Source organism: Mastigoproctus giganteus, chromosome 11 (genome assembly GCF_048544385.1).
Source record: "Mastigoproctus giganteus isolate SK-2022 chromosome 11, ASM4854438v1, whole genome shotgun sequence".
NCBI lineage: Eukaryota > Metazoa > Arthropoda > Arachnida > Uropygi > Thelyphonidae > Mastigoproctus > Mastigoproctus giganteus.
Window position 1 is genome coordinate 137,010,927 of NC_143585.1, and position 21,661 is coordinate 137,032,587.

At 38.2% G+C, this 21,661-nt stretch overlaps 1 protein-coding gene across 1 annotated transcript in view; it reads right to left on the reverse strand.

Moving 5' to 3' along the window:
• LOC150078459 (neuroglian-like) overlaps window positions 1-21,661 on the reverse strand; it is a 442,449-nt gene that overhangs the window by 381,115 nt on the left and 39,673 nt on the right. The window contains exon 2 of the mRNA XM_090385067.1: window positions 19,202-19,266. The gene's annotated coding sequence lies outside the window, so the exon portion shown is untranslated. The remainder of the gene's footprint in view (window positions 1-19,201; window positions 19,267-21,661) is intronic.

Below are 21,661 nucleotides of genomic sequence, written 5' to 3' on the forward strand. Positions count from 1 at the left end.
TCCGTCTAGAAACATCAGAACCATGGTATATTAATAAGGAGATTCAGAGACATCATTTTTTGACTTGCATTAAATGGATACTGGGCAAATATTTGCTTCTCCGAAAACTACGCAAAACTTGACAAAACTATCTCTGAATCAGCATTATTTTTCCTCCCCTTCCCAAAATTACGCCCAGTCAAATCAGAAATATAACACGTGAAAGGATAAAAAAATGAAACAAAGATAATCAGAATGTTGGCTGCTTCAAAGGACTTCACGCACACATCATCGTGACAGCAGAAAGGATCTTGAATTGGAAAGAAGAAAGCGGTTATATTTCCATTATTGTGTTTCACAGAACGCAAACAAAATCAAGAACCTTATCTCCGGTAATTTAAGCCTCCGTCAATTCGTTGCTTTGACACCGGAAATGAGGACGGTGCTTAATCTCCGATACGAAAATGTCTTTTTAGGTTACCAGGAAAAGTGCCACATGAACCAGAGCGGCAATGACAGTGTCCAGACTGCCTCTAACCCCTTTCTCTCCATTTCCTTCCCACACACTTCTAGAAATAAGCGCTGTATCACGAAGCGACCCCTGATTAAAAGTGTGCCACATCACAGGATGAAAGGGAAATGTGATAGGTTCCTCGTTAGTTCTTATTATTCGTAACTTCCATAGATTTAGTTCACGATAAACGAGAAAAGCAGTCCCTGGTAGAAACTAGAAAGTTAATAAAGAAAAGAAGAGAAATTAACCTTCCCCTGCCAAAGTAAAATGGTCCACAATATTCAAATGGCTCATCTAACTGAACTAGCTCTTCAACTTGCGCTGTTCAGTGGCACAGGAAACAGGGTATCCACATTATTCGCCTTTATCACTGGGAAAATTCCCAGTTACTGTCTAATCTGGAATCGTATGCTACTTGCAAAACTCTTAGAGTTTTTGTATCGGGTCATAGTATTAAGCGGCAGTGGAGGAAAATTGAACAAGACAACCATTGCTTCGATCGATATAATTACTTTTGCTTTTCTTGTAAGAAAATCAAACTTTAGGCTATGCAAAATCGTTTATATCGCGACCAGCACTGAATTACAGCAGAGGGAAAAGAATTATCTAGATTCATAAAACTAGATATAAATATACATTTGGATCGCCGAGCTCACAGATATACATGTAGTATGCAGTCTTATTAAGAACAGTGGCATATTGGTATTCTCAAGAAGAAAATATTAGTATTAGTAGCAGATGATACAAGAAAGCAAGGTTATACAGCATCAACCATAAAAAAAAAAAACACTTCCCATATCACCTGTTAATCTTCTCTAACAGTTTATCTAGCTCTTCTTTGAATTTATTCAAACTACCCGCCTCTACCACCACAAGTTTGTTGCAGTAATCAACTACCCTCTGGCTGAAGATAAATTTCTGCACAATCTGTCCTGAAACCATCCTTCCTCAATTTGAATTCATGTCCCCTCACGTGCGTAGTGTGAGCAAGAGGGAATCCATCAGTGAATTTACTCAGTCCATTCTAATCCTTAAACACCTCAATCAGATCACCTCGCAAGTGTCTAGCCTCCAACTGCAATTTGCAGAACTGAAGTCTTTCTTGGTAAGAGCACCGTTTTGTTCTTCTCAGTAATCTTGAGGTCAAGGGGAGATACAATTGGAGGATACCACCTAGTTGGTCTCTGAACCCGTTTCAACAGATCCATATTCTTCCTATGAGGCTTCTGGACCTATATGCAGTAGTCGAAATATGGACTAACCATTGCCAACTTGAATGTTAACATTTTTTCAATGTTAAAATTCAAGTACCACTTCTCGGCTCATTTGTTTAATTTTTGTAGATCTCTTGCAGTAACATTCTCTGATTACTGTCATTAACCAAGAAGCACTGCTTTAGAGACTTTTGCGATAATAACAATATGGTTAAGATCTATTGTATGATAAATCTGCCAGTCCTAGAGAGTATTCATCAGGATTATGGTCTCCATCCACAATTGGTCGGATTAACCTTTTCACGAGTGGGTTTAAACACTGTGTGGGCCCTAATAGAAGAGTTTTTCGAAATTTTCAAGATTCCGTAAAGTGAAAACTTTGTATATAAATGCTTTTAAAAATTATAAATATAATTATTAAAAAAAGTTATAAAACTTCAAATTAAATAATTATAATTTGTTCTTATTTTGGCTTAGTTGCCCAATATTACAGAGAAGTAATTCAAAAATCAAATCAAATATTTTTAAAACTTGCATATGAATCCGTAAAAATCGTAAAAACAAATAGCTGTGTAATACTTCCTTCCATGTCTATTTATATATCTGAATTCCCCGAGAATTTTGGCTTTTTAAGCCAAAATTGGACAATAATGGCTAACAGGCACGATCTCTTCCTCCTTTTACGATTTTAAAACCTATTTTTTTGATCATGTAAGAATCAAGTCATCTCATTAAGCTGCAAAATGAACGGGTGAACCAGCTTAAAAAGTTTGACCATTCCAACCAACGTCCTTGATATCTATAACCACTCAAAATAGATTCTGATATACCGTGTCCTTAAAAAATTCAGGGAACAAACTTGATCTAACTCACTGGTCAGGTTCTAAATTCAGCCTAAGGAGACTAATCTCCAACCTAGTGACAGTCAGACAAGGAGAGGAAGAAATGTCTGATAGTCCACCTGCCATAAAGGGATGAATAATTACTCTGCCTTTTGCGTTTACTTAAACATTTTTAAAAATCTAATTAGAATAAATAGTGCTTGTTGGTACTAAAAATTACCATTGTGGGACCTTATACTATATATAACCCTCATCAGAACGATATGCTTTTGGCAATAAATTTAAATTAATAATAACACATGCTTTTCCAGCAGGTTATGTCTGACATTATTATTGTCATATCGGCTGAAAATAGTCAAGGAAGGTAACGCTCAGATTTGAAAAAAGCATAGTCAAGAAGTGATTATTTACAAGTTCATTAACCCTTCTTTCTTTCTGTTTGGTCTGTTGCAAAGTTGGTCTAAATCTACTGTATAAAAAAGATAATCAGGGTTAAAATGTAAACTGAGAATCTAAAAGAAGTTTACGATTATTATTATTGCTGCAGGGATTTGTTTTCTGGAACTGAACAATGGACCTGGTATATTATATTTCTGGTGGTTCGAGAGATACGAGCGCTTCAAGATGCACTTGGAGTGCTCGCGATGCGCGACCCCATCTATGTTACCTCGTCCAAAAACCGGATAATCCACGGTCCCGTTCAGATGTGCACGTCGCTAATGACAAGCGTTCATCGTACGCAGCCATTAACAGGAAGACTTCGACTTCCCGAGTCTATAAAGAAGTAAACATACCATCACGTGGTCTGAGGCTAACATTATCCGCGCTTGGTCGCCAGTTCCTTACCTGATGTTACCGAACAATAATTAAAAGGTGATCCATGACTTATTCCGGCCCTCTTTTACTCCCCCCACCTTCCGCCACAAGGTTGATACGAGTGTGGCGAAACCAGTCTACCGAGATTGTGATCTGACATCACGACTCAGCATAATCAGTGCAGAGGGGTGGCCAGGAAAGAGGGTTGCCTTCCGACGGCAAACATCCCGGGGATATTCACGTGAGTATGAACGGCTACCTCACCTGCTGGATGCCGTGGTTTTTGGCGTGGGAGAGAGTGAAGAGCCGGACACGAATAGTGAGCTAGAGGCGATTATCCCGCCTGTGCATGTCTATTCCATCGGACACGTGCATGCCTACTGCGTTACGTGACTTCCTTGACCGACGCGCTGAACCTTGAGATGTGCACGGGGAGGTGGGGCCCCCCCTTGAAAGGCTACACCGCAGTTATTTCAGTACTCAGAGGCCGTGAACACGGGCTACCTGTTGATCTCGTTTCACCTAAAATTCAGACCGAATTTTCAAAGTCAAACAAATGTTCATCGTTCAAAGACCGGCGTGTGAAAGGCAATGGTGAATTACATGAGTTCTCCCTTTTATAAAAATGTGCGATTTCTCTCGCTAAAATGTCCTTATTCACAGATGACTGATGTGTACATTATTTTTACGCTGTTCACTTTTCGTTTCGTTATTAATTCCACATTTTGTTATTATTCGCGCTGGATTTAAGGCAAAGTTGAAATTCAACTTTGCCTTTTTTAAGGCAATGTTGAATTTCAGTTTAATTTCTGTACGTTACAGGTTTAAGCCGGCTTAGAGATACAATGAAATTCAAAAGAGGGAGGTTCCAAAAAATAAAAACAGAAAGAATAAATGAAGGAGGAGGAGAGAAGACGAAAAGGTGGTTTGGGGAAAAAATTAGCGATATTACGTTATGAATATTAAAAATAACCATAATATAAATATTTATAATCTATTTTTCCAATACTAAAAGTTAAAATAATTGTAAACAACGTTAAACATGAATTAAGTACACTTAAAAACAGTGATTATAGACATACAAGTTCAGGTACACCATTATAAATTATGCATAACTGAATTATACTAGGCTTAAATAAATATTCTTTAAGTGAGATGAGTACATCGGACAAGTGGAAAATGAATTACGTTTATGCTGATCTAGCAAATTAATAATCAATTAAGATGACTCTTTATTTCATATTCTGCTAATGAACATGGTAGAATGTTATAATGAACATGGTTGAATTCAGGATAATTCTAGACGGAATGTTGAATTTTATATCGGTTAAAACCGAAGAGCTCAAACAATGAATGCTACCTCATATTAATTTTAATCCTTTGGTTTGCCTTCAGATATATATTGAAGCTTCATTTTTACCAACGAAGGGGGTTCAAAAAGATTTGTATTCACCCAGAAGTAGTTGTGATAAAAGGTTGAAAGAAACACCATGTATTACACTTTTTCAACATAGTTACCAGACAAAATGCCACATTTTTGATACATCTCAATACACTTCCGCAAGAAAATTTTGTAGAAGTCCTCTGCCTGTCCTTCAAACCAAGACTCGGAGCAGAAATCATCTCATCATCAGCAGCCAATTGTTTTCCGCAAGAAAGGACCTCGGAGCAGGAAAGAGGAAAAAATCCGAGGGTGCAAGGTCGGTGAAATAAGTAGGATGCAGCAATATTTCAGTTTTTCCTGGCACATCGACGACATTTCATGTGCACGTTGTGCCCTTTCTTTCTTCTGGTAAGCGGTCAGAAGTCTGGGAACCCATCAAGAAGACACTTCCAAATGCAACTGTTGATGGACGATGTTCGCCACAGACCCTACACTAATTTGAGCTCTGTAACTAGATCTTTGACACTAATTGGCGATCTGCCAAGATTAATGCATGAATTTTTGCAACACTCTTCTGTTACAGCAGTTGCTGGACGTCCTGGGATTTCTTCATCGTGTGAGGTTCTTCCACATTTTAATTGTTTATGCAAATATATAACAACACTATAACCTAGGCAATCTTCTCCATAAACAGCGACCATTTCGTGGATTGTTTTGGATGTTTCCCTTGAAGAAACAGGAACCGAATCATTGATCTGTTTTCAACATGTTCCAGCTTATACAGTAACTTCTCATGACGAACTGAATCAAATGCTTTGCTAAAATATAAATAAACTATGTCGAAATTTTCCCTACATGTCACCAACATCGAGCTGATGAGTAATTGTTAGAATAGTATGTCAAAATAGCTTACTAGGATACTTAAACATGATTTTCCTTTAACAAAACCATGTTGTGTGTCCATCAGGACACCATTTCTATCTAAATATCACTGGATTGCACTCTTAATCATTGGCTCTAAGATTTTCCCTACCACTGAAGTTAGACTATCTGGTCTATAGTTATCCACTTCACTCTTAGAACAGCCTTTCTGTATTAGCGTTACACTGGCGCTTCTCCAATCTAAGAGAATTTCTCCAGAATTAAATTAAAGAAAACAAGCATATTTATTCATATTGTAGCGAATAAATGCTAAATAAGATGGTATTAAGACATATGACGGAGTGATAAAGAATATTTTATTGAAATATTTAAAATAAAATGGAATTAAAAAATGACAAGAAAGGAAAATGGATCTATATTTATTTATTAAATATTTGTTCCTCTTTTTTTTGTGAATAGCATTAATTTATTCAAAACGCTCGTTCAAGCCAAAATATGAGCGAGATCTTATATATGTATTTGTTCTAGTGCTCCGCCAAAATTAGAATACTTTGTGGTGCTCCACGGCTATTAAAGGTTGAGAAACACTGTTTTGGGGGGGGGAGGGTTCCACGAATAATGTTGGGAATTCTTCAACAATCTTTTGCAAACAATTAAGTGCACAGAAAGAATGCTGTTAATTGCGGGGTTCCGTGAAAGATTTAAGCTAAAGGGAGTGACGTCGCGACATTAATGAACATATGGGTGGCTGGAAGGCCTGATCCTACCCCGGGCATTTATCTTATATCCATATATGACAAAATGATTTCGCTTCGATCATTTCATGGTGTACTCACAACCATCATAATAAGAGGAAAAGCGATCCCTGAAGATATATTGGAAATCACTGCGCTAGACGTAGGCTGAAGTGCTTCTCAGAAGGCAAAGTAGACTGAGACCTGAATACAATACCATTCAAATGTTTTCTATTGGTTCTACAACAAGCTGTGTATCTGCTTTTTAAAGGAATAGTTTGATAGTTTATATTTTTATTATTTATCTCGTTATTGAAATAAGCAATTCTCGTGCTGAATGCGCAAACGCGGCCATTAAAACTTTAAATCCTTTAGGAAATACGATGAGAATGAAGACAAGGTGGAAAACAAAATTAAATGGACACCTTTCATTGTATTTGATCAACTATGCGCAATTAAAATTATCTCCGCTGGCATTGTGGTCCCATCTGTCTGTGGGCAGCAATGCCGAATTCCGAGTTCGAAATCCAGAAGTGTTCTGAGAATAAACTTCATCGTATCGGTTGTGAATCGCTCCACGAAACGGCTTTATCCACCAAAACGCAACGAAACGTATTTATACACAGCTCGGTATCGTATGACAAGGTGAAGGAAGTTCACTGGCATTATAAGGACGAAAAGAAAGGTCATTTGACCACAAATACACAGACTGTGTTGATTAACCTGGCATTCCAGGCAACTGGATAAATATCCAGTGAGAAGAGATTAAGATAATTATATTTGGTTGCGTGCCGCTGCTTTCCTGTTGAACTCGACACGTAACCGTGCATTAAAGCTGCGTGACACAAAGCATTATGCAATCATTCAGGCGTCAGCAGAGTCCAACCAACTAAAAGCATTTTAAGGTCCAGTCGTTATTGTTAAAATGAGTTAAGGGTTCTTTTCGTTTATATTTTTATTCCACCACTTTGTTAGGTTACTTTGCTGTACATGTCTGTGGTACAAATCTATTGTGCTACAAATTTACTGCGCATTGCGTGAAAGCCATTTGTCATTTAAAATTTATTTTCGCCGCATTTCCTGCGATGAAAGATAATGGGCGTTGACTCTTCTCCCGAGCCGGTTATTAAGAAAATATGAAGCCTCTAATATTATATTACACAGGAAGATGCAGTGAATGGCATTTTCGCGTCTCTTCTCTTTTACTAGCACGTGTCTGGAAATGCTTTGATTCATTCCCGTGTAAAGCAAGAAATACATTCTTTTACAAAGCTTAAGCAAAGCACCTACTCAGTAAAATTATTTTCCACATATATTAATCTCAATAACGGTATGTATATATATATTCATAATTTACGACTGAAAAATCTGAATGCAAATGAAAAAAGAATGAATGCAAATTAGTGATTTGACTCCACGGCCACTTGGAACAGCATTTTATAAGCGAACGGGAAGGAAAACGATCTGAAATCTTAACCCTCTTTAAGCGAACCAACTAATCACGTCGGGATTAGTGTGTTAATGTCTGAAAGGAATCAAGTCATTGAATCTTTCAGCCGAAAAGTCCCTTCCGAAGGGATGAAAGTTGGTCAATTCCAAGTAGCTGTAGTCAGATGGCTCAATGCTGATCGTGGGAATGTCCACAGGCTTTGGAGAAGGTTCCAGGAGCGACGGTCTAGTATCAGAATATCTGGTGGAAGTAAGCCTAGGGCAACAAACTTGAATGGAGATAAATATGTTGTTGTTGTTGCTGGGTTTTAGGCGTATCAGCGACTTGGAGGTAAATATCTTCCACTGCTGCAATCAGGTGGTGGAATGTTAAACACCAAAGCGACTATGGCTGTGAGGAGTCAGTATAATAACGTGTATTTTTTTGTCGGTTTGCCTGTTTGTTGAATGAAAACCCTAGATTTCGAGACATTTAAAACCATGCGACCTGCGCCAAAGGTCCATTAAATAAGCCAAGATGTGAAAAAAAATTACAAAAATTGGAGACGGGATTCGAATTCAGGCTTTTGCAGTGTGGCAGGACTGCAGTGATGGGAGAAACCCCTGGTACCGTTTGACCCTCAACGCACACACTGTGGCAGTACCGCGACTATAACCACTGTGCTAACCGCAAGAGATCAATTATTGACACCAGGACACAGTTGCTGTAATTTCGACTGAGTTCGGACCTCATGTCTACCACAGAAACATCTCTATCTCCTGTATCATAAGAAGGAGATTACACGAAAGCGCTCTCTATGCAAGGCAACTGATGATATCTGTTCTCTTTTTTTTCTCTCTCTGACGGAGGGTGCGGGCACAATGTCTCCAAGACAATTAGTTGTGTGTTGGTTCCAAATGAGTCTCGATTTGATCTACAGAATTATTCCAGACTTATATTCATCTGGAAGGAGCCAAGGAGATGGAATTCCCAAACGAGTTATTGAAAGGGCCACGTATCAGTGAGAGGGAAGTGTTCATGTTTGGATAAGAATCTCTTTGGATGGCATATCGAGTGAGGAGAGGAACTGACCACAAAATTATAAAGATGACATCCTGGACCCCTATGCACTAAACTGGTTGACCGTTGTACTTGTATGGAATGAACACCGTTTTCTATATCGCGTTTCCAGCGCGACCTTCGGAACTCATACCTATACTATTCTTTTCCAAACACCTCCACAATTTCTCTACTAGCTTAGAAACAGTTTGCATCATCCGCCTAGGCTACTCGATAGCCTCCTGTACGAAACATTGCTGTGAATTCTGTGAATACAGAATTCACAGCAAGTGTGCGGCGCAGCATGGATTCTATAAGGTGCTTTACTGCTTTGGTCTAATTGTAACCATTCTGCCAGCAAATATTGCGTAGCTGAAAGAAGTTGAAGGAAGAGACTTCGTTGCCGAATAGCTCTCTACAGCATATTCCGCACATCCGCCATAGCATTGAGATCTAGTGAATGTGGGGCCAGGGAAGACGGTAGGATTCTCACACGATGCATTGTCATCCATAAAGTGCCCATCACCTTCGGGATAAAAGTGTAACGTTGAGGGTGCAGAAGATCTTATATAAAATTCAGGTACTCTCTGGATGACATTCGACCTTTCAACAGACCCAGTCCGTGCCAACAAAACATTCCCCATACCATGATACCACGTCAAAATGTTTGGGTTGTCTTAACAAGGAAAGCAGGGTCCATCGCTTCGTGAGGTTCTCGTGACATTTTCTGCCTGCCATCAGTGCAAAACAAAGTGTGTCGTGATTCGTGCATGTGCGCGTGAATTATCATTTTTTTACAATTAGTTGTCATCAGTGAAATCAATTTCGATTAGCCAATCTACAATGCTGATTAAAGATCATCCACTTGCACTTTCGTATTTAAAGGGATTCCATCGATGTGCTCCATTTCGTGACTGTCACTACATTCTGACAAGCAATTCATATGGCAAATTTCCCTTGATATTTCTAAAGCTAAGACAAAATGTCCATTTCTTTTTAATTTTTATTTCAAGAATTACAAGGTCCCACACACAATGAACATGGAAACGTTAAAACCAGAATTTTAACCGAGTCTGTTTAGTATTCTTGCATCATTTACTATAAAAGGAGCGTCACCTAATATTAATGTACTTTTCTCCGCTGACCGAATTAATGAGCCAATTAAGAAACAATTTCTGGCCCTTTCTTACTGTCTAATTAAAGTTAGCAGCGTATAATCTTGGATCCCCAATGTCACTATAATCAAAGGCCGTATCTTTACTATTAACTCTCTGCAAACAACAGCTTCAACGTGGAATACAGTCATCGTATACAGTTCTTTGACCTGCAAAAAAGAGAGGGAGGAAGAGCTGATGTGTCACGCTAACGCTCGTGCCAAAAATGCCGCAATACACATTCTTCTTCAAGTGGAGAGAGAGAGTGAGTGCGATTAGAACTCAGGGAGTTCTCGACGTCTTAGAGTATTAAAAAAATGATCCATTACTTAACATACTAAAGAATATATATCTATACACGTTGACAATAGGACAAGAGTTATTCGAAGGTTCCTAAATCAAATTTTCCTTCCATTTTAGACTGAACTTTTGCTTACTGGCTCTTACAGTTATAATTCTTGGTTACAATTAACGAATACTCTTGGAGTGTCACCAACCAAATAAATATGGGTACACTGTCGAAGGAAATTAATCAGTGAATCAGAGATGAACTTGTTTTATTTTGTGAACTCTCAGTTGACAGAAAGAGAAACTGCTACAGCAGGTATCAGAGTTTTCAACACTTACAAAGTATCTTAGTTCCTTCTGGCACTATACTCTTGTTTCTGTTTTCATCGGTGACACATATGCCCGAATTTATCAGTGACTTTTCAACTAGCTTTCATGTTGTTGGTTTATTTTACCTTCATTATATCACACTGTATTAGAATCTTTGATGAAGTACAAGCAGAAAAATTATTTTCAATGCTTGTGTTAATAGCTCCTTTCATGACCAATCCAATCCCGAAATATTTGCTTGAAACTCCACCCGAGATAGTCAAGACAATTCTAGATGACAAATGAATTCACAGAAAAATCAAAGTTCAGCCATGAATTCAAGAAAAATTATTTTGATCGTTATTAAAATCATTATTTTGACGTAATATAACTGGGATTTTTGTTAAAAAATCCAAAAAATCTATTGATAAAGAACTGCGCGAACTATGTAAGCTTTAACTCAGAAAAATCTAAATTGATTTTGGTTATACTAGAATTCTACTACTAACCAAGACAAAAATGTAAATTCAAATAATAGTCCTTCTTTAAAGGATTTCTTAAATTATTATAAGAATCTATATTCCAAATCAAATATCGGAAGTAATTTGCAACATGCATTTTACTTGAGGAAAACTGATTCTGTTTCTAAGTAGGATATTGATTGCGAAAGATTGAAATTAATTTTCTAAAAAGCAGCTTTGCGCTACGATCATGTGTCCGATTTGATTCCAATTGTTTTTGGAAGCACTCCTTTGTAGATGTGGCTAATCAGCCCTTAAATCTTATTAATCATTCATTTAAAACAAACAAAAAAAAGATACAATACCACTTAGTTTATTTAACAGTTTTCTCAAACTAATTTAAAAAAAGGAGACAAATCAGAACCAGATAATTATGGTCCTACCTGCGCAGGTAATAGTTTAGCGAAAATGGAAGCCTGTTCCAGCAATCAACCAACCGCTGGCTAAAGTCACACTGCCGCACATGTATTCTGCAACCGTCTTTCCTCAATTTCAATTTGTGCCCCCTCGTGTGCAGTCTGAGCAGCAAGAGGAAGAACACCATCAGCATCGAGCTTGCTCAATCCATTCAAAGTCTTAAACAACTCAATCAGATCTCCGCATGCCTAATGCCTAGTCTCCAGACGCTGCGATTTGCAGAACTAAAGCCTTTCTTGGTAAGAGCACCCTTTTGTTCCCCTCACTAATCTCGTTGGCCTTCTGTGCACACGTTCAAGCAGATCCACATCCCTCCTAAAATGAGGCATCCAGACCTGTATGCAGTCCTCAAAATGCGGCCTAACCATAGCCTTGTACAAGGGGATAATCACCTCCTAAACCACCATGGTTTTACACACACGGTAGGTCCATTCTTAAATCGCTTAAAATTTGATTTTGATCTCAAAATAGATTTGGAAAATGGCTTTCAATAAGATGTTATATATATCTAGATATTTCTAAAGCTTTTGAGTCTGCCAAGCATAATATTTTATAAGAAAAATTACAGGAGTAGAAGGACTTCATTAAGCTGATTAAGAAAATTTATAATAAAACAATATTATCATTAAAGTATTGGGCCAAAGTCCTACCTTTATAAAATGTGAACGAGAAGTATAATGGCCCCAAGAATGATTCTCAAGGATTTGAGAATTCGGGCCATTATTATTCTCAATCTATCAAAATGACACAGTAATCGAAATAAAGCTGTGAAATAAAAATATTAACCTAAAATGATATAAAAATCTATACTTCTTTCCATTCTATGAATGATTACCTATTGCTAAATAAATACTCACTGTTATTGGACAAATAGTTACAAAAACTGACTTAAAGTTAAATCCTCTCACAAGCATAACATTTTATAATTTCCATAAAACAGCATATTTATATTTGATTGCATGCTTTGATTATGGAGTGCAATTCGCCACTTTGGACTCCCGTGAAGTTGACAGTAAATTTCTCATAAAACTATATCTGGTATCCACGACGCCTGACCTCAACCAATTCGAGAAACTGCAGAATCGTTTAACTGAACATCTCACCTAACACGGTCAAATATTCCATCACAAGGAATGGTCAGCTTTGTCAGTAATTTAAAACTTAAGAAACTCAGAACGAGGTGTGCTATTCTTGAATAAACTTTTCAAAATTTTTGGAAATAGCATTGGGAAAATTTAAAAAATATTATTTCCACATCCTGATATTCAAGAGATTGTGGTTCAAGAGAGAGTTTCCAATAAAGATTATTTGTTTTTATTACTGATCTATGGTCGAGCAGTCTTTGTGCCTTTCTGGATTTTTGAGCCTTTCAAGATTAAGTTTGAATTATGTGGTATGTCCACAGTTTTGTTACAAACTTTCAGGGCTTAACTAAATTCTTACTGTTTATACAAAGAGGCTAAAGTGAAACGAGAATCGTTGCTTACCAACGCCTTACTATTACACATGTTGACAGCTTTCATATGGTGCTGTAGCTTGTTTTATCCTGTACAGATCAGCTTTTGTTTCGTTGAAATCGGTTAAGTTTTGATTGAACTGTGCGTCTTTAAGTGAATCAGTGTTTTAACCCTACGGCATAACAAAGAATCGTTATTCAATTTTTGGATTCAGTGATAATAGGAGGTGAATTCTGGGTCTTTCAGTATGATCCACAAACCAAGCGTCAAAGCCTGCAGTGGCAAACTCCCCCTTCTTCCCATTTAAAGAAAGCTAGGCTGTGTCGATCGAGGATCCATGCTTGTCATTTTCTTTGATTGCCGTGGTGTTGTTCACCATGAATTCGTCAGGCCAAATCAGACACGTTACATTAAGATTCTAGGGAGACTTTGTGAAAAAATTCGAAATATATTCGGCCGGACAAACGGTTTTTCATCATGACGATGCGCTGGGTCATTCCTCAGTCGCAGTGAGAGAGTTTTTAACGAAAACAAGATCACAGCATTGGAGAACCAGTCTTATTCACCAGACATGGCGCCTTGCGACGACTTTTTTCTGTTCCCGAAAATTAAAATCCATCTAAAAGGAAAACGATCTGAGGACTTAGCAGACATTCAGAAGAAGACAATGCAGCAATCAAAGGCGGTCTCTTCCGAGGACTTCCGCTGCTGTTTTGATCCTGGAAATCACGAATGGAGCGCTGCAGAGACGCGGCTGAAGAGTACTTTGAAGGCCATAAGCATTGAAATTATTGTATTTAAAATAATAAATGGTTTAAAAATAAATAATACTCCAGTTAAAATAATATCATCCTCATTCTCTGCTATTCGCATATGAGATACTCAATGGAAAGACTAGATGATGTAAATTAACGAAGAAACTTACTCAAGTATCCAAAAATAATAAAATTTGAAGTAGGTTTCATAGCCTGACAATCGTTCAGTAATCTTATAATCATCTTATCTAAGTTTTATCAGCCAACGAAGTAACAGATCTGATAACAAAAAGTTTTGGTTTTAAGTTATCGCTTTTCCCCTGAAGCAGATCTCACCAGGGACAGTGTGGAGCAGACCGGAACGACAGAGGCAGGAAAGGCAAACCTACTGTAAAAGGGGGTGAACATCTGGCACCATCTGGACCGTATCGTTTAACAGAGGCGAGTATTAAATGACGACACCAAAGCCGGGTCGCAGTAACAATAAAGCAAGCTCTCGTGATTCGAACTTTCTGAAGACACAGAAAGCTGAGTGCACTGGAGGGATCATATACCAAAATAGTGCTGCACTAACGCTGCAGAACAGAAAGCACGTGCCGTTCGCGTTCGCTGTTTAAAATTTTCTGGGCTTCACATAGTTTGAAATAATTCGGCGGTGGGGGAGGGGAGAGGCCTGAAGAACATCTGTGATGGATTTCCTTGGACTTCGGAGTTGACTTCAATAAAACTGAGGTTTCAGGTATTATTAAAAGAAAACGAGAGACTGATTTCCAGCAGTAATCTCAGACTACATCCGTGGAATTATTGAATAATAACTAATAACTATTATCTGTTCAATTGTAATATTATTATATTACAATAATCATTACCATAATAGCCAATATTGGCAAATGCTTAAAACGAGTCTAATTATTGATGCAAGACTCGTGACCAATATCGTCAACATGCATTTAATAACGGTTTTAATAAACGTACAGTAGAGTTCAATACTGAAATTAAAACGAGATCGAAGGTGTACAGAGAGAAGTGGATAAATTCAATATATGTTGAGGTTATACCATCTGTAGGGGACAGATTAACAGTCTCATGCACGTCATGTCCGGAAATAACCAGTACTCTTCGATTTACTGTTCCGCCTATTCTCCGTTTAACAAACTCGTGTGTGCGTGCATCTTGGTACGAACTGCACAGCAAACGACCTTCCCTCTGAAACAAGGTACTATTCTCAGAGTGTGTGTGGGAGAAAGAGTCGCCTGAACAACTTGTCACGTGATGCATTATATAGGGTGGGATGGATATATATATTTTGCTGCAGCGTATGTGCCACTTCAATTGCTACCCTGAACTACTTCAGAAATTACCTACCTTTGTGCTCGGGCACGCAAAATGGTAACTTATACCAGGAATGAAAAGGTTTTGTTACAGGGAGATTTGTAATGAAGAATTAACCGACCTTGGGAAGTCTCGCTTGGCTACACTCAATAGACCGAGATCAGTTTTTACGTGTACAGCGACTGTGAAAAGAATATTCGAGTCATTAAAAATTGAATATCTCCTTCTCGATGCATCTTTCTGTTTCTTCGATTCCTTTTCAAGATTCTTAGAAATCGGATAAAATTATCTCCGCACAATAAAAGGCAAAATTGTTTCCAACTGACTTTCGTATCGATTTTCTTCGTTATAACTGATTACAACTTGTTTATAATAGTGCAGGTTGACAAGCCAAAGAATGAAAAGTCGTTTACTGAGGTCCTCATGCTGGAATAGATGATTTCCACAATGATTCGCGCATATCTGGAGGAATCTTTTCTACTCGTGATTCCAGCAGCGTTTTAATCACAGTTTGCAGCAGCAATTCTATCAACGGTAGAACCGCTGGGGTGAGGTTGTCTTCGGAAAAAGTTGCCAAGGATGAAATGTATGGGGCATTATCCTGTTGAAACAAGCGTGGATCTGTGTACCAATTAAATGCACATCCTACGGAGCACCAAAATATTAAGCGTTCATGAGTTACGCATGAAAGGTCCTAGGCCATACCATAAGATATCGCGGCACGCCATAACTCCACTATAATGGCCCCAGTGACTTAAAATTTCCAGCAGGAGAGAAAATCATTCTCGCTACTCATTAATACATTATCCACAAATAACTAACATACCCGAGCATATTTATTAATTAGATTATTGATCTGAGATTTAATTTACGATATATTTTCTGTTTCGTCGTATAAATCTTTGATTTCCCTTCAATTTTGTGTTTTTAAATATGCTTAGTGCAACTTAACGCATATTTTATTTTAACTCGCTCTTTTAATTTTAAAATTAATAGCCTTTTAAACTATGTTGAGTGTTCAACTTAAATTTTTATTGTGACTCAGGTACTGTTTTAAATTTATTTACAAATTTAGCGTACCGCTAATGTTACTCAGTGCTTTCATTAAAGACTTCTCGAAGACGGTGAGCTCTGATTAATTATCTTTAAATAAAACGAAGGGACACGGCGGATCTCACATGATACAGCAATATTCCTTAAAGACGGTGCCTTTGATTTTCTGTTGCTGACATAAAAAAAAAAAAAAACTGTGTCGACTCACGGCGATTAATGATGCGTTTTTTTTTTTTTCTTTTTTTTTTTTTGCACACTGATGAATACAGTCCAGCGATGTTAAGTTGCACGGGCTTCGTAAATGTGAAGATATAACCAAGTACTTTTTTTTCTAATTGATCATATTGAACAACATATTTTAAGCTTTTAGTTTCTGTCTTCCGAAATATGGTACATATGGGGATTTTGATGAGTTGAATCCAAATTTGAAATCAAATATTGCCTAAACGCAGAGATTTAGAGAAAAATGAAAGTTTCTGTGCTTCTTTTGTAATGTTCACGATCCTCCCTGATCAATGTCCAAAAGCGAAAACTTGGCACAATCTAAACAGATATGGTTTTTACCTCCTGTCTGGCCAAGGATCCCTGAATCACAAGCTACATCAACTGGAGCTCTCTGACACTGATAGTTGCCTTTCAGGGGAACTGGAGGATTATTGGTCTCACTTTATCGACCACCATTACTTTTATCTGGACCTCATGCAGCTTCACTTCACGGTACCTAACATAAGTACTACTAGTAGTATCAATGGACGCATGTGATGCAAGGAAGTATGTAGCATCAGCCAAAAATAAAAAAAAAACCAAACAATTTCATACATCCATTCACTCTAAAAGGCTGTCCAGTTCCCTCCTTGAATTTATTTAAGTTATCAACTTCCACAACAACAGAAAGTTTATTCCAGCGATTAACCACCCGCTAGCTAAAGGCAAACTTCCGCACATCTATTCTACGAATGTCTTTCTTCAATTTGAATTTATGCCCCATCAGGCTCGTAATCTGAGCAAGCGGAAGAATCCCATCAGAATTCTGTGTGCTCAACCCATTCAAGGCCTTATACACCTCAATCAGATAACCTCACAGGTGCCTAGTCTTCAGCCGCTGCAATTTGCAGAACTTAAGCCTCTCTTGGTAAGAGGATCCCTTCATTCCCCTCACCAATCTTGTTGCCCTTCTCTGTACACGCTCAAGCAACTCTACATCATTTCCTAAAATGAGGCCTCCAGACCTGTACGCAGTACTCAAAACGTGGCCTGATCATTTCCTTATACAAAGAGATAATCACCTCCTTTTCCCTACTAGTAAAATTCCTGAATATCATTGACAATACCCCATGCCCTGCTCTGGCAGCCTGTCTGCATTGCTCAGAAAACTTTATATCTGACTGCACAATTACTCCCAGGTCTTTTTCATTTTCTACCACTCCCAGTGTAGTACTACGCAGTTGGTACGTTCCTCTGGGGTTACTTCTACCCATATGTAGTACTTTGCATTTGTGAATGTTAAACTTCAGTTGCCACTTCTCAGCCCATCTGCCCAAATTTTCTAGATCCTGTTGCAATAGCACACTGTCATTAACAATCCTGCCAACCTTTGCATCATCTGCAAAATTGGACATTAAGCCTGATATACCTTTATCGATATAATTGATAAATATACAAAACAACAGTGGGCCCAATACTGAACCCTAGGGGACTCCACTAATAACATTAGTCCAAGAAGAGCAGCATCCATTGATTACCAGTCTCTGTCTTCTCCCACGCAACCACACTTTTATCCATTTTAGCAACTTACCCTTAATACCATTCTGCTCCAATTTGTACAGCAGTCTTCCATGCGCAACAGTATGAAAGCTTTCCTGAAATCCAAGTATATGATATCAAAATTATTTAAAGTGCTACTGAACAAGAACAAAATTCTTGTCCTATTATTTTATTATTATTGTTATTTATTTTATTATTATTATTTATTTATTTTGCCTGGGGCAGCATAAGCCATAGGCTTCCTTGCACCGTGTGGCCATTGCTAATACTAATACTAACAAAAACTTATGGACGCGAAAGAAATCTTTACACTTCTCTCAGGAGACATGAGCTCCTAGAGGCTCGGGAAACCTGTGGGCCCAAGTGAGATTCTTCTCTCAGGACAAAGTATTATTTATTTATTTAATCTTTTATTTGCATCGATGGACCCCTTTGGATTTCCACCATTGATGGCATCCCATTGGCTGCCACTTTTCGGGACAATCAGTATGCAACCGACGACATGAAAGTTGGATTTTTTTTTTTTTTTTTTTAAATTGTATGATTTTGTTGTGGTCTGCTTCTTCAAGGCATGGATGGGTACTGGGAAGCAACTGTCCAGGAAATCGCTGCTTCTTGGTAGTAGCCAAATTAGAAAAAATATCACCCATTTCTGGCCAGCTTTCAGTTATGCATTATCAGTGTACCAAGAGAGAGTTGAACAAATGTTTTGGAGCCACCCTACATAAGATACAGCACATGTCCACAAGCCAGCACAATTGCTTGGGCCCACCTTTCTTGGTAATGTTTTTTCAAGGTGGCAATGAAAACGTTCATCATATCCATCACTAACGTGCTCAAGATTATCTGGGAAGACGGTTAAAATGGGAACGGGGGAAGTGTATTTTTAAGACATTGCAACTGTGTTTTGGTGGCCTTATAATATATTCTCAATCAAGCTTTTAATAATTGTATATTTGTTTGTTGCTCAAAAAAAGGGCAACAACAAAACACAAACTGTCTTGAAAGATTTCAAAGTATCCAGTTGCAAAGGATTTAATACTTTTTCGCAATGTTTCATCTTTCAATAAATCTCTCATCTGCCAAAATCAAAGAATACACCTTCTTTGATTTTGGCATCACCAGTGGGTGGAAACTTTAGTTTTCAATATTGAACTCCATCTCCCTAAAGGGAGAATCCCATTAAATAGCAAAATATTTATGAAGACAAAGATTTTCTTATCATGCCGTGTCTGCTAAGTCCAAGATGCTCGTCACAAAGAGAAGAAAACAATTAGACCAGCTTTAACAGACCTCACCTTTTTATTCAAAAATTTATCCAAAAGCGCTCCACTCTGTCTAACGATCTACACGTGGTGGCCACCTGTAAGAGAGAGAGAGAAAGAAAAGAAGAAATTAATTAAAGAAAACGCGTTCAAAATTGCAGCAATCTCAGCAGTAAAAATGTATCAAGGCTATAAATCTTACACGGTGTAACTCAGAGGTGGTAAGGTTTAAGGGAAAATTAATCAAAATTAAGTGCAAAAGCGACCTTGCGACTTCCTTCTACCCTACGTGATTGCCCCCCCTTTACAAGGTCATTGCGTATCGTTAGTCGTTCACACACAGTCGTATTAGAGCTGTTGTTGTTCAAACAATTTGCATTGTGACAAAAGAATTTGTAATGGACATACACCTTTAAAAGGCTAGGTGGCGGTGAACAGTGAGTTATTGAATTCAGTGCTCCGATAAAATATTCAAATATCAAAGTAAACCTGAAAGGATTATACACGAATTACATATTGACAGTGAGCTTATGATGACTGGAATTTGGATATAGAGTCTGCTAAAGGAATCCTGGACAGGTAATATTTAATTTTTAGGCATGCATGCTTCGGTTTTTTGTTGTAATGAACAGTCAGTCTATTAGTTGACAAGGTCAAGGACAACGTCACGTGGCAACAAAGTTAGGGATTAAACCCTCCCCACCCCAACTGTACTTTTCTTCTATTAGTCTCATAGGCAGGAAGTTGCTTTGCTGTGAGATATTTTAGGAATCTGTGGCCTTTTGTGTGCCTCAAGGGACAAACTTTATAGTGGAAGACATCTGAAGAGGACATAACTAAACTGCATTTAGTTCGTGTGTTTTCTTTAACCCGCTTAAACCTACACATGGATGACAAACAACTTCCTAATACTGAGGAGTTTCTTCCGGCAGTATCTACGGCTGAAGGTTCTGGGTTATTAAATCCACAAGTTGCCCTCGAGGGATCGGATGATTCTGAGTCTTCGCAAGATGAAACTTTTCGTCAGAAATCTTTTTCCACTGAACAAATGAAATTGAATGGCTCATTGCAGGACTCTGCAACGCAAAAAACACTGGCTAAAAATATACAATCAGAGTTGGACAGTGATATCTCAAGGGGGGAGCCAACGAATGACAAGTTGGATACAGGCTCCGAAGGTGAATTGAACTTACAAACAAAGCTAAATGAAATGGACGCACCTGTCATTCTGGGAACCATATCTAAACTGCATAATGATTTTTCTGGGTTTCTCTCCCAAGAGGGAAACAAGATTACTAAAACAGCTGGTAACATCCTAAGAGAAAAGTGGCACAATTTGGAAACCGTGACAATGACACTTCTCATTGATAACGAAAAACTAAAGGCACTTAATCAGGTGGTACAAAACAGAACAGATCTCCTTGATAGGATTATACAAAATACCTGCCCGGCCTTTGTGATGAATTCAGATGCGGCCAGACGAGAGAAATCAAAGGATCTGATGGGATCCGAGGTTATCGATTCTCAGCTGATAAGGGAACCAGACCTGTCATGTTCAGAACCTAATCATTCTGGGTTACTACCTGCTTCTCCTTTTCCAAGATCATATGCAGACACTGTTCGAATTTCGGTACAAAATACTGGACAACCGAAAGTTAAAACTGATAATGTTATTATCCTTCGGGCTTCAGACACCAGTGGATGCAAAACAAGTGGCGAAGTTAAAAATCTCGTTACTAAGACCCTCAAGTCTGATCTTAAGACTTAAAATTAAGTCCCTACGCATGATACGAAATAAAGGAATTATTATAGAAACTGCTTAGAAAATTTATCTGCTTCTTAGTCTCTTACTTCGGCTGGCGTCTCTCTCGGACTCCCTCGCATGGGAAACCCGTCTTTGCTTCTTTACGACATTCCAAAGGATTTAACTAAAGACGAAATAATCGAAAATCTTCATGTGAAAAACTTGGCTGACAATGGATTTTCCTTAGAGGAATGTAAACAGGAAATTGCTCTCAGATTTACTACCCGTGCAAGATCGTCGTCACTTGTGAATTGGGTAATAAGCTTCCCGCCAAGAATGTACAAACGCCTTCTGTCACAAGAAAGGATTTTCTTATCTTGGAGTTCTCACAAATTCCGTCGGTTTACAATTGTAACAAAGTGTTACCTTTGCTTAGGATATGGGCACACTACACAGTTTTGTTCCCACGAATCCCCTTCGTGCGGTCACTATGCCCGCAGTGGTCATGTTTTCTCTGAGTGCCTCATAAGGAAGAGGCGGCTTGCTGCGCAAACTGCAAGCGACGTAAACGGGAGTACAGCCATTCTGTAAAGGACAGTGAATGTCCTGAATATAAAAGAGCATTAGAAACCGCAAGAATAAGGACCGCTTATGAGTAATTTGGCTCATCACTCTGTACATAATGAAAACAACACTACTTCTCTAAACGGTTCTACGCCAGTTTCTTCAGTGAGGGAGACAGGGCGTCT